Source organism: Enhydra lutris, unplaced genomic scaffold, assembly GCF_002288905.1.
Source record: "Enhydra lutris kenyoni isolate GAN:26980312 unplaced genomic scaffold, ASM228890v2 scaffoldscaffold2, whole genome shotgun sequence".
Classification (NCBI taxonomy): Eukaryota; Metazoa; Chordata; class Mammalia; order Carnivora; family Mustelidae; genus Enhydra; species Enhydra lutris.
This window is the reverse complement of record NW_019154086.1, coordinates 3,911,084-3,926,839: the sequence shown is the minus strand read 5'-3', so window position 1 is coordinate 3,926,839 and position 15,756 is coordinate 3,911,084. Positions and strand designations below refer to the sequence as shown.

General features: G+C 39.0%; 1 protein-coding gene across 2 annotated transcripts in view; it reads left to right on the top strand.

Moving 5' to 3' along the window:
• The window catches only part of LOC111150501 (LIM domain containing preferred translocation partner in lipoma), a 647,570-nt gene that overhangs the window by 148,145 nt on the left and 483,669 nt on the right, over positions 1-15,756 (top strand). Inside the window, exons 3-5 of one of the 2 annotated variants that reach the window (XM_022507994.1) lie at positions 4,073-4,204; positions 6,785-6,836; positions 13,392-13,455. The gene's annotated coding sequence lies outside the window, so the exon portion shown is untranslated. The remainder of the gene's footprint in view (positions 1-4,072; positions 4,205-6,784; positions 6,837-13,391; positions 13,456-15,756) is intronic. The other variant, XM_022507986.1, reaches the window with a different exon arrangement.

The window sequence follows — 15,756 nt, the reverse complement described above, 5'->3', positions numbered from 1 at the left end:
TACTTTTATGATTTCCCTTTATTGCCCTTCTCTACACCACAGGGGGAGATCTTCTAAAGTTGTTAATTGGATTGCATCTCACCCCCACCATACATTGCCTTCCATGGTATCTAGAAACATTCAGAAGACCTTCTTGTAGCCCACAAAGACTCTGTGAGGTGGGCTTTCCTTATCTCCCACTCCGTAATCACTTCACTCAGTAGGGTTTTGTCCTGTGTGTAAGCCAATTTTGTTCCCACTTGACCTTCTGATTCTGCAAATGGCTGGCTTGGACTCTTCATTCTAGGGTCAGTAAAAGTATCTCCTTGGAGAGATCTTCCTTAACCTGTAGCTAAAGTAGCACACCTCTCCGCTTCCCATTTCTTTCTCCCTTTATCTTGCTTTATGTTCTATATAACACTTGAGGTTCTCTGGAAGCCTGGTTACCATAACTTTGTTTTCTTTCCTTATTTGGCAAGCTCATTTGGTGAGAGCTGTCTTAGTTAAAACAGTGATGGTGATGACTTGCTGAGTGCTCCCTATGTGCTAAGCACGGTCTTAATGCAGTCTAATGGATCAGTTTGTTTGGATTATTTCATTCTCTTTAATGGATTCTTTGTTTCTGTCTTTGTCTTCCCTTCGTCTTAGGATGTCAGCTCCCAAAATGTAAGGATGGTATGTATTTGTTGGCCCTCTGTTCCTAGCCTATAGAAGGTTGCCCCAGCATAGGCAGAGAAGTGGTGCTCAGCAAATGGTTGTTTAGAGAATGTGTGGACCCCAGAAGGTTATTGCTGGGAAATGAGTTTACATAGAAGGAAAAAGAAAGAGACCCTCATTGCCTGCTCAAGGAGAAAATAGCTTTAAGTTCATCATTATCTTTAGTCTAAGGGAGCAGACGTTGGAATTGGAGTTGGGATTTGCTGTCACAACCTTGGGTACAGAAGCAGATCCTGACAGTCTAGGAGAGGGGTTTTCAAGTGGCACCTTAATGAGAACAAGTCATTGCTAAACTCTTCAAGTCTGGTGTGTAGCGTGGTGGGAAATACAGGGCCTTATGACTTTTACGTTCTTTGCGCGCACGCTGTCAATGTGCGTATGTGAGCCTTTTATTATTATGGACTCAGCCGGCAGTAACCATGGTGAGTAGACCTATCACACAGCATTTTTTCTGAGTTGGTTTAAAATGCTGACAATTAAATATACCGTACTCTTTTAAGCGATCCATCAGTCTCCCTTGTTGTCATGGTGACCGGAGTATATTTAGAAATGTGACAAGTACACTGAGTTCAATTGCACTTTTGCCAAAACATAGTTTTGCAGCTAAAATTGAATTTCCTGATTGAAGATCCAAGTGCTGTTAAGGGGGCATAATCGTTTCTATACATTATTCTGGAAGCATAACTTACATCATTCTATTAAATCAGCAGTTAAAGTCTTATCGGGCTAGTAAGATACTGACACTTGAGTGGTTGTGTGTGGAGTTGATGAAGTAAAATAAAGGTGGCATCATGTTTTTTCCTTTAAAAATGAAATTGGGCCTCAGCAGTATAACTAGTTTAATGATTAATTCCCTTATATCTTTATAAAGAAATTATAGGTAAGCACGCATGGTTCTTTTCTTCCAGATTATCTTTTTAATTGAAAGAAATTTATTAGCACCTCCTCTCTCCTACATGCAATCTATTCTTAGCAGTATGAGGGCATCTCTTTTTCTTTTGGTTTGACCTCGGGTTGACGAGCATCCTTATTTTTCCCAGCCCTGTTCCTGCTGGGCTTTACATGGGGTAAAGAGATGAAATGAACATGACTTTTTGCCCCTGGGGGCTGGGGGTAAGAGAAAATGAAAGTCCCCTCTCTTGTCTGATCAAGAACTAGGTCCAGATTCTCCCTCCCTGTCCTTTGACCTGTCACTACAGTGCCTGGAGAGTGATGTTGGGGAGGCAGTCCTTGCTTGGTCCACTACCAGAAGCTGGAGGAACTTAAGCAGTGCCTGGTCACTGTGACCACCCTGCTTCCCTTCCTGACCAAAGACGGATTGTTTTCACTTTGGGGTTGAGAAGTGAGGACTCCTGGATACTTTTGCCTCTGAGTTTTCATGGAGCTGAATGTGTCAGCGAGTGGGGTAGATTTTGAGCCCCTGATACTATATGGTTAAGTTGTGTTTATTTCTTTCATGTGCATCGCAAACAATGAGAGACATCTTAGTTATCATAACAATGGGTAAGATTTCCTGAGGTTTTTTCCATTCAATATGCTAGGCATTGTGAGTTGTAGGGTTGGATTTATTTATTTATTTGAGAGAGAGAGAGAGAGAGAGAGAGAGAATGAGCAGAGGAAGAGGAAGAAGCAGGATTGGGGTACCTGACCTTGGGCTCGAATCCCAGGATCATAGGATCATGACCTGAGCTGAAGGCAGATGCCTAACTGACCGAGCCACCCAGGTGCCCCTGTAATAAGGATTTTAGTGGGTCATTTCAGTGGGACTATACAATAAATCTTATGAAGTAGCTCTATTGCCATTCTTATTTCACATTAAAGAAACAGATGCAGAGAGATTTTGTATTTTGTTCGAGAGGATGCCCCAAATAGTCATGGAGTCTGGATTCCGATCTAAGTGTCCTCTTAACCGGGGCCTGCCCCACGGAAGGCACACAGTAGATATTTGTTACTAATAAGGGGCCTACTCCGAGAAGTCGCACAAATGTTTCAGTGTTTCCAAACATTCATGGATGTGGCCGCTACGTAACGGTGGACAGGAGCAGGGTCCAAAGGCATCGCTGAGCCACTCTGTGTCTTCCCTCGTGGTTTAGAAGCAAAGGAGATTGATAGTGGGCTGGAAGGGAGCATACGTAAGTCACATCCAAGTGCTGTGGGTTTGGTCTCAGGACCTGTTTACATTCTTTAACATGAGTTTTTGTTTATATGGATGATAGCTAATGATATCATCTTAGAGATTAAAACAGAAATAGAAAAGATTTGAAAGAAAAATGTTTGTATGAAAATGAGTACATTTTTAAAAAAATAGTGAGAAAAATGTCAATTTGTCACAACATATGCTTTGATTAAAGTTTATAAAGAAAATCCTGAAGGAATTTACCAAAGGACTGGAAGAAGTAGAAAAGATGTAATTATGGGTTTCCTTTTTTAATATTACACCAAAACTTGATAGGTGGTGGTTCCCTAATGTGAAATCTGAAATCGTTTCACTAAACTTCTTTATACTGTGTTATATTAAAATTCATTGGTCTAATATTCACTTTGAATTGATCTCCACCTCTGTAACACCACAAATTGCTCATTTGGAAATACTGGCTTACTTTAATTTTCCAGATGTTGACAAGTTTCGTTCTGTAACAACAACAAAATCACATTCATTAATATCACCACTGCTTTCATCAAAAAATATATTGTTGTTATATGTATTTATAATTATCATATATTATTATAAAATTATTAAGAATATACCAAGTATACAATAATAGTAGATGCAAGGTTTTTAAAATTCTAATTTTTACCTTAAAACTGATTTTTATCATTGGCAACAAATTCTGTTAGTTTTTTTCCTTGAAATGATGGAATCTCTTGGTTTATTTTTGAGATAGTGTCTGGCAACACGAAGTCTGAATGACCACAGTTTGTCAGTCATTCTTTCAAATAAAAGTGAAAGTTCTATGCAGAGAGCTGTTGGGTTAGCTCTTGATTTGGACAGTCATACAAGTGCATTTCTTGAAGATGACCATTATTGTTCAGGGTTCAGCAGAAGGTCTTTGTGCCTACTTTATATTTTGTCACGCAGGATATTAGCGAGACGTGTGCTCAGAGATTGAGTTTCATAAAATTAATCATGTTTAGTGCATGGCAGAGCGTTATAAATGGAACTAGCCCCGTCTCCCCTTTCCTGTGGGGACCTGGTGGTGAAACGTACAATGGCTCTCAGGACATTTTGGTGCCACTGCTTGATTTGTGTTACGACTTTGGCCATTTTTACCCTCTCTTGATTGCTCTTGCCCCATCAGTGCCAGTGTCAACACTGAAGAACACTCATCATAGGCGTTGAGAGCCACTGATCTAATCCTGTCCTTTCGTTTTTTAGGCGAGCAGAGCCAAAAGGGGCCTAGCCAGGACCACAGCACTGGTTAGTGGCAGAGCTTGGACAAGAACCCGGTTATTAGTGAATTCCTCTTTTCTTCTTTTGATTTCCTGTGCCAGTTTCAGGAATCTCAAGGTAGATGTTTCTGAACTTCTTTTGTGAATATGGGATGCCAAATATATATAATTATTGAATTTATTTGGGAAGATTTCCATATATATATATATGTATATATATATATATATATATTTTTTTTTTTTTCTTATGAAGCCCTTGGCGTATTTTTCCCACTCTGTGCTCAGACCCGTACCATGGCCCTCTTTTCCCACTCTTTGTAGTGACCACTGCTGCTCTTTAAACAGAAAGGGTTTTGTGTTTGCCAAGACCTGAGAGAAGTTGAAGGAGTGGCTCAGTGCTTGTTCATTTTCTGGTTTAGAATTTCAGCTTTGTGGGGGAAAAGAGACTCAGGGACTTTGGGTCGAAGTAGCCACTTCCTTCTTCACCTGGCTTAGCTTAGCTCAGGAAAAGTAACTGCACACACACCCGTTCTCTTATCTGTCACGCGAATTCATCTTGCTGGACGACCCCTGCCTCCCACTTCTTTACTAGAATCCTCTCCCTCCCTTTTTTCTTTCCTATGGGAGGGAGGTTGTCCAATAAAAATTACCCTTTGCTTTCGTTCTTACCGATGTTAATATTTTATGTGATCTGTTTTCTTCAGTAAAAACTGGTCAGACTGACACTGTGATGGTGGATGCTGGGAAAAGCCATAGTGCTCGACCCAGATATCATGTTTTCTCTTCAGTCCCCCTCTCTTATTTACAGTAGATTTTGGGGGGATCGGGGTCAGACAGGTCATAGTGTATTAAAATGAGTGAATCTGGCTGATTATAAACTTTGGTCCAGTGCACTCTCAAATGGATTCTTCTCTCATTTTCCAATATATTGAGTTTTCTTTTGCGAGATCTCCTTTGTTCCTAGTTCTCATTCAGCATTTCATTGCGCTCTCCCACCTGTCAGCTATTTTGCCTTTTTGTTTTGTTTTGTTTTGACTTTGTTTTCTGACTTTTTTCTGCTTCCTCTGTGGCTATCTTGGTTACCAGAAGTGAGCTCTGATGTGATCTTCGGTCATCCTGTGAATCAGCTCTTCCCTACACTTAGGCCTTCCATGACTTCCTTTTCTTTGCATAAAACAGATACTTTGTACCTTTGCTTCGGTGTGGACCATTTAGGTTCTTCTCTTTCTTTCTGAGACTTCGGTTGTGGCTCTGTCTAGCCATTCATGAGGCTCATGTATTATGTACCAGCAGTTCAGGTTTAACTCTTTCAAATGTGTTTTCTGCCTGTCTAATGTGTGGCGCATCTTTGCCTCTCCGTGGAGGTGCTGAATGGGTGCTCTTTTCACCCAGGGGTCTCCTTTTTAAAGGCTGTTGTTCAGATTGGTATCTGGAGATCTGAGCTGTTGTTTATCTCTCAGCACTGGGCAGCTAAATCTCTGAAGCACAGAGCCGCAGTGGCCCATCCTCGGATGCTGACTCCCTCCCACTGCGGGGGTGCTACACACACCTTCCCTGATAGATGGCAATTGAGCCTCTACTTGAGCACTTCAGTTCTTGGGGAGGCCATTTGTTCTACTGCTGGACGGCTTCATGTTTAAAGTTCTCCTCTGCATTGTTCTGAAACTGGAGTTTTCATGGTTTCAGCCCTAAGAGTTCTAGCGCTATGTATTTTGCAAATGTGTAGGGTGTCTTATACATGACCAGTCCTCCGATTCTCAAGGGTAGCTTTGAGTCCTCCATCCCCTTCACTGCTTGCTATGTCTCTCTTAGGATTGCAGCAGGTTTGGATGCTTATATTCTTTATCCCCAACCCCCTCCCCGCCAGGTCCACATCACTTTCTGGATTTCTGCCATGACTTCTACGTCTAAAGTTCTCTTTCCAGCCTACTTCTCTGTTCGATATGGAAACAGTATGAGTCTGTGGGTCTAAAAGTTGGGATATGCATAGGGAATAGAGTCAGTGATATTGTGATAGCACATATGATGACAGGTGGTAGCTCCCCTTGTGGTGAGCATAGCAGGACTTACTGTTGGATCACCATGTGTATCTATGGAACACTTTTGCACTTGGAACTAATGTAACATTGTGTATCAAGTATACTTCAGTAATTAAGGAAAAATAGCTAGGATATAAATTCTAGTACCATAACTTACTCGGGGGGGGGGGGGAACTCAGCCAGATTACTTAATTATTCTGAGCCTTGGTTTATTCAGATACAAAATGTATATAATAATGACTTCTAAGAATATTTTTTTTTTAAAGATTTTTATTTATTTATTTGTCAGAAAGAGAGAGCGCGAGAGTGAGCACAAGCAGATAGAGTGGCAGGCAGAGGCAGAGGGAGAAGCAGGCTCCCTGCTGAGCAAGGAGCCCGATGTGGGACTCGATCCCAGGATGCTGGGATCATGACCTGAGCCGAAGGCAGCGGCTTAACCCACTGAGCCACCCAGGCGTCCCAACTTCTAAGAATATTTTTAAGGATTGAAGTATGCAAAATGCTTGGCTCAGTTGCAGAAATGTAGTTTGTTTAATAAATGTTACTTTTTGCTTGATTAACTCTTTTTGTCTTTAATCTTTCCAATGATTTCATTTTTAAAAATTTTAATTCTAGTACAGTTAACATACAGGTAATGTACAGTGTTACGTTAATTTCAGGGGTACAGTATAGTGATTCAGCAAGCCCACACGTCACTCAGCGATCCTTGTGGTAAGTGCACTCTTAATCCCCAACGCCTGTTTCACTCACCTTCTCACCCACCTCCCTTCTGGTGACCATCAGTTTGTTCTCCATAGTTAAGAGTCTGTTTCTTGGTTTGTCTCTTTTTTTCTTTGTTCATTTGTTTTATTTCTTAAATTTCACGTGTGAGTGAAATCATATATTTTCTTTCTCTGACTTATTTAACTTTAGCATATACTCTCTAGCTAGGTCCATGCCATTGCAAATGGCAAGATTTCATTCTTTTGTATGGATGAGTACTATTCCATTGTATATGTATATGACATATGCATATATATTTTTATAATATATAATTATATATTTATATAATACAAAATAATAGTATGTATCTATAAATATTAATATAATAGGAACTTTAATATTAATATTAATAGACATGTCAATAATATATAATACAATAGATAAAATTAATAATATATAAATATATATAAATATATATTATATATATTTAGGTATATGTAAATGTCAGGAAAAGCATGTGTCGCATCCTGACAGTGGAAAAGAGTCAGCATTTAAGATGGGCCACTGTAACTCTGTGTTTCCAAGATTTAGCTGCCCAATATTGAGAGATAAAGAACAGCTCAGATCTTCATATACATATGTATATATGTACACCACCTCTTCTTTATCCATTCCTCTGTCGGTGGACACTTGGGCTGCTCCTATAATTTGGCTATTATAAATCATACTGCAGTAAACATAGCGGTGTGTATATCTTTTTGAATTAGTGTTTTTGTATTTTTTGGGTAAATACCCAGTGGAATTATTGGATCATATAGTAGTTATATTTTTAAGTTTTTGAGGAATCTTCATTCTGTTTTCCATGGTGGCTGTATCAGTGTGCATTCCCACCAACACTACAAGAGGATTCCTATTTCTCCACATCCTTTCCATCGCTTTTTATTTCTTGTGTTTTTGATTTTAGCCATTCTGACAGGTGAGGTGATATCTCATTGTAGTTTTGATTTGTGTTTCCCTGATGATGAGTGATGTTGGGTATCTTTTCATGTGTCTGTTGGCTATCTGGATGTCTTCTTTGGTAAAATGTCTTTTCATGTCTTCTGCCTGTTTTTTAATTGGATTCTTTGGGTTTATTTGACATTAAGTTGTATCAGTTCTTTATATATTTTGGATACTAACCCTTTATCAGATATGTCATTTGCAAATATTTTTCTCCCATTCAGTAGGCTTTTAGTTTTTTTGATTGTTTCCAATGATTTCTTTTTATATTTTATAGATATGAGTTGATTTTTAGAATTCATTATTTTAAGAATTTCTCCCTGTCTCTCTCCCTTTCTTTTCCTATCCTTTCTTTCTCGATTTTATTCATACCTACAATCCTAAAAAAAAATTCTTGTTACTTCTAGATCATTTCTAGATGTTTCTAGATCTCATTCATGTTACTTTGTATAGAAATTACCTTTTTTTTAATTTTGCAAATCCTATTTTTATCTACATGAATTTATTCAACTCCTGCCTACATCTCTACTTGTGTGTTAAGCTTTTATTATTTTTCCTGTGAAGAACATTTGTCCACACCTTTACTGGGTTAATGATGACTGAGCTATTGCAGGTTACTCAAGTCCTCATTGGACTCCTCACTCAGTAGCTTTTAGAGTTGCTTAGTTGAATAATATATTTTAAATTAAATTTTCAGTTAATGTCAATTCAACCAACATTTACTAAACACTTCTAATAGGACATGCGTTGAGCTAGGTGCCCTAGGAATTACATAAAACACTGTTTTAATTTGTCCATGCATTCATTCATTCAACATTTTCTTGAGTACTAAAGATCAGATTCTGGGTTTGGGGTTCAAAAAACTGAGTTAGACAGGGTTTCTTACCTCAAGACATGTAATCAAATAAACATATGAAGACAGGGTGGTAATTTTGGTGATCTAGAAATAGATCCTACCAGGGATATGAGAAGGGCTACTTCACCAAACCTTTCTAGGTTGGGAAAAGAGTCAGGTCTAGGTTGGGATGCTTAAAAGTTGAGTAAGAGGCTTAAAGTCCATTGGAAAAATAAGACCCTACTAGGGTTTAGATTGTGTATGGTTAATAATAAGCTGATTCTGTGAAAATCAACCACCAAGTTCCATATGTTCCCCTTGACTCTCCTCCTCCCTCCAATGGTATTCATACAACATTTTTCATTCTTCTGTTTATTTTAGGGACCTTAGAACCAGCAGAATAACTGAAAGATAGATGTGATGCTAATATATATAGGTTTGCTTTTGGGACCTAATTACTGCCTGAATGCATATTTCTGCATTCCAAAGTAGCAATAATAACATAAATACATAAAAATAATCTCATGATAGTATGACATATTACAAAGTATTTCTCAATCCATCATTTCATTTACTTCTTATAGAACAGCTTAGTGCTTGTGGGTTTCCTGAGTGTCTTAAGCACTGTTACTGATAGATAAGAGCATAAGAGTTAACACTGAATAATTATGGATGGAGGGTTTGCAAAGAATTTTTTTTTCTCTCTTTTATTCCAAGATGATCATTCTGTATTTCTCATTTTATGCAGATCACAGGACCTGGTCTGCCCATAAGGAGGCATCTAGGAAGGTGTCCCTTCACCACTCTGTGCCTCAGCTTTGTTACTTGTCCAATGGGAATATTGCTACTATTACTAACAGTAACACCAGCTTCACCCCACTGGATGGAGATACAGAGTAGAATCATTAATTTGTGTGAGAACATAATGTATATAATTGGTCACAATTGTAGATCAAAATGCACCCTTTGAGTGATCAGATCGTCAGCTCCTTCAGTCAAAATGAGTTCAACTTCATTTTTACCTGTTTCTCCATGCTTTCTAAGGTAGCTTTATGTCTTCCTCTCTTCCATTTAGCCAAAAGGGACTGCAGGCACGTGCTGTATGTCTTTATAATAAGCACTTGTTGATTGAATTTTTTTTTTTTAAGTCCTGACCTTTTAAAGTCCAGTGCTAGAAATCTGTAAGCTACTTATATTTTTGCTTAGGATTCCTAAAGCCTCTCATCTAATTTCTAGATTATAAGTTCATTGATAGAACCCTTATAAATATCACATTAAGAAGCTGAGCATTACCTTTAGGCCAAAGCAATTTACTTTTTAAAAATCTGATTAATTTCAACACAATCAGCCAGGATGTCAGAAGATCTCAGTGCCTCTGATAGATGCTGACAGGTGAGGAAATTAAAATCAGGGAGGGAAGCAATTAAATACTGGCAAACATTACTTTAATGAGACAACCAAATCATTCATAAGCCATGGAATATGTTGTATTCTTGATAAGTATCTTAGGGTGGTGGGTGAGAGAGTAGAGTGCATTTAAAAATGCTCTTTATATGGGATCTGATGATGGGAATTGAGGCCTTTCTGTGTTTGTTACCTGATGCCTTTGGTCTGGTCTAACATTCCTATTGTTTTCAGAGACAGACTTCCTAATAATCATGTTAAAGATTATGAGAGTGTTTAATTTAAGCAAATCTAGTATATGATTTAATTTAAGCAAGTAAATAGTTTAATTTAAATCGATCTTACTAATCCTTTCCCTCTACCTGTACCCCTACCTAAAACTCAGGCAGACACACAAAACGCAAACAAAGTAATTTTTGGACTTTCACAGGTGGTTTAGGGACAGCCATGGTCAAGACCTATGAAAAGAGATACAAACAAACACATAAAAACATATTTTGTACAACTTCTAATACAGAAGATTTGGGAATTAAAGTGCTAAGAACAGAACCCAGGCACTCATTCCCCATCCAGCTCTTCTTTTCAAGATAACACCCCCATATTCAGGAGGGACATCTGGGACCACGGTGCTCAAGAGTTAACCGTTTGTTGGCTTAGTGTAAGTTTTTACAAGGCTCTGTCATGTTGGTCATTGGTACTATAGCACTTGTAAAATATCAAGTATTAAGAGGTATTTTTACATTGGCCACAGTGATTCTGGTGTCAGTTGGTTGGAATTTGTGTTCATACTGTGAGGTTCATTATCGCAGAATTGTGTTGGTTAAAAATTGTCCTGCAGTATGGGGGTCCGTTCAGAAGCCATTGTGGTTTGTGAAAAACCTACTGGAACAGTTCTCTCTGCTCTCCTCATTTCTTATATCCTTCCATTCCTTTCTGCTTTTCCCTCTCTCTCTTTTTCATTGGCTTCATTTGTTCCTTCCTGTTTTTCCCAAAATACAGTGTAAATTATCAACTATTCCATCCGAGCTCCAAGTTGACTTGGTGAATCTTGCTTTTGCCTGTACTTTAATGAATAGGTTGAAGGTTTATAAACTGAATGCTGAGCATACAGGTTTCTTCCTTTTGGGTTGAAATTGCTTCTGAAGATGAGAATATTTTTCTTGAGAGAGGATGGGTGGTTTGAAGAAGGATGCAGACTGCCAGGGTCTTGGTCAGCAGTCATAAATACAGAGGTGGCTCTGGATGACTGGCTTTATTAACAAGATGGCTCTAGTGGGGTTTGCCACTGGGTCTAGTGGAGAACTCCATTGCATTAGATAATACACCTGAGTTACTGAGGACACTTGACCCTTGAATCATGTGAAGAGGGCTGGTGAATTTCGTAGCGAGGGGCTTTAGCTTCTCTACAGCTGAGCATTGAGACCTCTTGATGAGAGAGAATTCAGGGGTGCTGGCTTCTTTGTTTCTGTGGCTTATGTTTTGAGAATTTGCCAAAGATGTTGCATCTCTGAAGCTGCACTGGGGAGAGCTGAGAAAGTCTGCATGGTAACTCTGTATTGAACAGCTTCATAATGTGTCACCTTCTGGTTAGACCACAGATATGAAGTCGTCTCTCTCTCTCTCTCTCTCCTTTCACTTGTCAAGGAAGCAGGGCTCAATACTAAATGTGCTTTGGTGACTTTACAGTTGACTTTTATATGGTATGTACTCCCAAATGGGAGGCTGCATCATGTAACAGAAGGGTTCTCACTGGTTCTGGTGTCAAGATTCAAGGTTATATTTTGGTCTGCTCCGTATTAACCATATGATCTTGGAAGTTTGGTTTCCTTCTTGGTAAAATTGGTCATAATGACCAATTTTTGGTCATTTGACCAATGAGTTTGGTGGCCTGTGACAAGACTTTCTTGCAAGGTATCTTATCTACCATGTATTATTCTTAATCCTATTTGAGTCCCCTATGTTCTTCTGTTGGAAGCTCCATCTTTCTGAACCTAAGGGATGAACTTCCAGCCCAAAGGCACAGACTTTCAAACAATTTGAGATGCACCTGCACATCCTTTACCTAAAGCAGCATCTCTTGATTTCTGTGGTCAAGAGGACACATAATTTTTAAATTTTGAGGTGTTGTCTTTTGAAACAAACATTCTCCGTGTCATTGTTAGGGGAGGCCGTGGGACATACACATAGGTAAATATCACAGTGGTTTAGAACTAGGCATATGAATCGAAGAAATTCCCAATCCAGAGATATTCTCCAGCATTATGTGCTTATAATGTCATTCTTTGATCAGATAAACATGGGCTCATAGGAAGAAATATTCATGCTTTGTATACCACCACTGTCCATTCCTATAGATACGAAATAATGGAGGGAAATCCTATGGGGCGCCTGGGTGGCTCAGTGGGTTAAGCCTCTGCCTTCCGCTTAGGTCATGATCTCAGGATCCTGGGATCGAGCCCCACATCGGGCTCTCTGCTTGGTGGGGAGCCTGCTTCCCCCTCTCTCTCTGCCTGCCTCTCTGCCTACTTGTGATCTCTCTCTCTCTGTTAAATAAATAAACAAACAAATAAATAAATAAATAAAATCTTAAAAAAAAAAAAGTTTGCGTTTTGGCCAGGAAGTAGATATTATAATTCCCATTTACATATAAGGAAATTGACACTCAGAGAGTTTAAGTAACTTGCCTAAGGACATCCTTAAGAGGAAGACAAGTCCGACTAGCTATAAATCCCATGTGTTTTTTTCTACTTTCTCATGTCAATCAGATGTTCTGGTTTTATTGTATTATTCTCTCTCCTACCCAGTCTAGTGGATAAAGTCAGTGTGGTGTTTGTGTTTTCCTAACCTAATAGCCCAGGAGAGACTAAGCTATACAGGAAAGATCGCTGGACCAACAGGCAGAGACTGAGAGTCCAAACTTGTACACTGCTGTATGTACTATGTAGTCTTGGACAAGTCACCCACCTTCCTTTCCTAAACTTTCCATTTCCATATCTGTAAAATGAAGAAAGTAATAGTCACTCATAATATATTTGTGGAGTTAGTCATGAGAAATATGTTTGTTCCCTTCTCCTTCTGTCTGTTCCTCCATGCCTTTTTGAAGCGAGTTCCTTCACCTAAAGCAGCATCTCTTGCTTTCTGGGGTTGAGAGGACATGTAATTTTTAAAATTTGAGGTGTTGTCTTTTGAAACAAATATTCTTTATGTCGTTATGAGGGGAGGCCGTGTGAAAATGTTTTACAAAACAAGAAACTGCTCTATATATCTGAATTTATGATAAATATAGCTTAATGCCTAAGAGTAACGCTTACCTTTTTCGTTTACAGACACCGGCATTGCAGTCTGCCAAACCTTGTGTTGTCTGACCATTCCAGGAACTTGCTCTCTGAGGTAAGAGAGGATTCATATTTATGAAAAGCTAATAGGCATCCTGGCGATGATGATGAAGGTTGATTTTACAGAAGAAATGCAAAAGTATTTCATGAGCTCTACAACCTGAAAAAATGGCCGAAGCAGTGAACAGCCTTCCTTTTCTCTCTCCTTGATTTAATATTACCCTTTCAATTTGTAGCCTTCCTGGTTTAATACCAAAAGCACAAAAATCTGGGCAACACAGAAAATTCAGATTTTACAAGTATTTAAGTGTCTATAATGTGCTATGTACTTTTTTTTTTTTTTTTTAAATATTTATTTATTTATTTATTTATTTAGGGAGAGAGCATGAGTGGTGGGGGGTGGGCAGAGGCCGCTGAGCATGGAGACCAATTCGGGGCTTGATCCCACAACTGGGAGATCACGACTTGAGCTGAAACCTAGAGTTGGATACTTAAATGACTGTGCCACCCAGGTGTGCTATGTTCCTTTCTACTGTCTATGTTCTTTTTCTACTGTCTCTTTGTATCCCTAGCTAGCATGTGGCAGGAGGGCTTCTCTCCGGTTTCCTGGCCTTTGGTGGAAGGGAATTTTTCACTATACTGTTCTGTCAATGCTCCTGGCTCTGAAGGGACCAAACTCCGCTTGTCGTGTCTGTCACTGTCTTTTAGCTGCCCCCACAAGATCCCCAAAACACATTATTCAGGGCTACAGTGGCAACACCAGAATCCTAAGAATACAGAAAATGAGTTAGAGGTTTTTGAGACTCAGGCCCCATAGTGTGTACACACCCCTGTTCTGGGGGGGACCAGTGCTAAGGAGCTGGGCCTTTGGCAAAAGAACATATTTGTCTGGAGTTTGTCAAGAAAACAGGGGCCAGAAAGAAATTTAAAGGAAGCATGGTGGTTGCAAAATTTGCAAGATGGAAGTTTTCTTTTGCAGCTAACCAGCCAATATTTGCACTTCCCAGTCAGCTCTGCTGGGTTCCATGTCGTTTTGAGAAGTCTTGGGTGAAAAAGCGGTGACACCCTTGATATGGTGTTCCTAACGTTGGGCCCTGTAGGATAGCAACTCTGTGGAAGATTTGATATCGGCACTTAAAATACTGTAAACGTTTGTTTTGGTGAATATTTCAGTCATGGCTTTGGTATGTTTTTTCCATGATCTTGAACTGTCGGTGTGACTTTAGTTACACAGACCTTTGAAAAAAATTAAAGTTTGTTGTCATGCCTCATAATTGTCAGAATCAACAGTATCGAGTAGAAATTATGGTGTTATTAATATAACATATGTTATATTATATTATATATATTAACAACATATATTAATACTTTTAAAAATTAATACAGTTTTTAAAGCTGCTATTCACCATACACGTCACATAAGAATGTGTCATGGGCAAACAAGGTGGGTGATGTATGGACTGTAGAACTCCTCTGTAATTAGATCAGACAGAGAAGCTGCTTATTGTTTAGATTTTATTCTCATTCCTACGAAAGTGAGGGTTATACAAAATGGTAGTGGCCAAAAACATAAGGATGACTCCTGCCCATCTTTTGGCCCCTCTCTAGTCCCTAAATTACTTCTGCAAAAACTCCTTTCTAATATATTTCATGTGTTTTCGTGGATAAATCTATCAGAAAAGAATGTCGTGTAGACATGTAATACTATAGTTTTTGATAGCCCTGTTAGGCAGAGATCTAAGTGGTTCATTTAGAAGCTGCGGTTATATTAACTTTTCTCCAAATGCCAGTTGTTAAATATTAATAGAGTAAGCTTGGAAACACTGTAAGTATGCCCCTGTTCTGCACGGAAACCCATCTTGAAACTACAAATAGGGGTTTAAGCAAGACTTGAAAGGTTAAGAAATAATTGCTCTTGAGAAAGAGGGATTTCATCTCTGTCTTTTCACCCGTCCATCTAGCTCTCCATCCATATTTTGGAGGTGGGGATTGGTGGGCAGAGAAGGACAAAAACTTCCCCAAATAACCTTTGGGAGGTAGAGAAGTAAATATTCTGGAGGCATGCTGTAGAAACTGAAAATAATCTTGTGGTAATCATTGGTATCAGTGGCAGTAATGAAGAAAGAATAACAGTTTAAATAAATAATTAGACTTGACAGTAGATGTGTCAACAGGTACCCACTTAATGAGTGTAATCATGTTTTTCTCTGCTTTCAGCGTTGATCCACTGACTGTGGTGTGCTCCCTGTTCCATTTCCAAACCAAATCTATTTAAAGCTGCACTTCATGGAATCTGAAACAGTATACCCTGTTTACTATTTAGAGCTGATACCCAATGTTCTTTAATAGGCAAGAT